At 37.4% G+C, this 1,810-nt stretch overlaps 1 non-coding gene across 1 annotated transcript; it reads right to left on the reverse strand.

Moving 5' to 3' along the window:
- Positions 1-1,485: 1,485 nt before the first annotated feature.
- LOC116596693 lies at positions 1,486-1,569 on the reverse strand. Its single transcript, XR_004288275.1, has one exon. It is a non-coding gene; the product is annotated as a small nucleolar RNA SNORD88 (small nucleolar RNA).
- Positions 1,570-1,810: the final 241 nt, after the last annotated feature.

A 1,810-nucleotide genomic window follows, 5' to 3' on the forward strand; every position in this document is an offset into this window, starting at 1 on the left:
TAGGATACCTATATACATCCTTTGTCTCCCTCCAACCCATGGCATGGTCAAGAACATCTGTGCTCCATGAAAAAGAAAAAAAAAAATCTATGCTCCACAACTTGCTTGAATATAATATTTCTTCTCTTATTCCAATCAAATACCCCTTTTGGTCACTGTACCTATCTCCCATATTTTTAAAGAATATGCTTGATTCCTACTTACAATATTGAAACCAGGGGACAACAAAACCTCGTCCTTGATAATCATGATAAGTCTTACCATCTACTTGAGGAAGAGAATGGAAAAAGAGAAGTACACTCTGCATATATTTACACACCAGGGAAAGTGCTATGAAGGAAATAAAGCATATACATTTGATGTAGTGATAGAAAACACCAGAAAAAAAGATGAGTTCAGACTTTATTCTTAGAGCCATGGCAATCTCGAAGGGATTTTTGTAGAATAATCAAACAATTAAAGTTTAAAAAGTAATTTGGGGGGTGCCTGGATGGCTCAGTAGGTTCAGCATCCACCTCTTGATTTCACCTCAGGTCATGATCTTAGGGTCCTGAGATCAAGCAGTGCATCAGACTTAGTGCTCACAGGGTAGTCTGCTTCATGAATTTCTCTCTCTCCATCTCTCTGCTCCTCCCTCCACCTTCTCTCTCTCTCTTACTCTCTCTCTTTAAATAGATAAATAAATCATTTTTAAAAAGAAATTTTGGTTGCTGTGTGAAATACAGATTGGAAGAAGACATTACTAGAAGAAAGAGAAGTAATATAACTTTTGAAATTTTCTAGGCAAAAGGTGATGGTGAATTGAACTAAGATGATGACAATAGGTAAAACTTGAGTGCAGAAACAATAAAAACTTGCAGATAGATTTTATTCATGGTGTAAGCAGAAGGAAAGATCAATGACTCCAGATTTATGGCTCAACTCAGATAGTTATGCCATTTATGGAGAAAGAGAAGACTGGCAAAGGAATAAATTTTAGATGGGGTTAAGGAATTAAATGTTTGATCATGAATATGCTAAGTTCACTATGCCTATAAATGACCTACCCAAGAGGAGGTTTTATATAAAACTTACATCGTTGATTATAACAGAAATAGCTTAGTTTCAATATATCAGGTTAAGAGATTTTATCTTATAAATGGTTTTAAAGTCATGAAAAATGATGTTCTTATGAGAAAAGAAGGAGAGATCCATTACCAAATCCTGGAAAACTTCAATATTTAGTTTGGATAAGGAAGAACAAGAAAAAGAGACCAGCAAAAGAGTAAGAAAACTTGGAAAATGAGTTTTCACAGAGATCAAGGGAATAGGACAAAGAAGTTTCCAGAAGAAGAAAGTGGGAAATAATGGTAAATGTCACTTAGGCACCAACATGAAAGTTGAACCGTGATCATGAGTGTTACAGTGATACTGAAAGAACATTCCATGGAATATGTGGCCAAAAGACCAATCAGAGACTTAAAAGCTTCGAAACTGAAAATCAACAATTTCCTAGACTCTTCAGAGGTCCCGGGGGGCACTGTGTCCTCAGGGGAGGTCAGAGCCCAGTGCTGAACATCATAGGGGTTCCTAGACTCTTCAGAGAACCAAGGTTACCACAGCTCTAAAGTCTAAAGCAACAGGCATATATTGGGCAAGCTCAAGTTTTGCTTCATGGAATCCACAGCTGGCAGGAACACTTAAATGGTAATTACAGAATTCCTGGGGACTGAGTCTGAGCTAGTATGAGACTAAGAAACTCCAGGGGACTAAAGTCATGGGGAGGATCCTACACTTTTGAAGACTTTCCCTCCAGAAACCCCAGTAAAAC

The sequence above is a fragment of the Mustela erminea genome, chromosome 7, assembly GCF_009829155.1.
Source record: "Mustela erminea isolate mMusErm1 chromosome 7, mMusErm1.Pri, whole genome shotgun sequence".
NCBI lineage: Eukaryota > Metazoa > Chordata > Mammalia > Carnivora > Mustelidae > Mustela > Mustela erminea.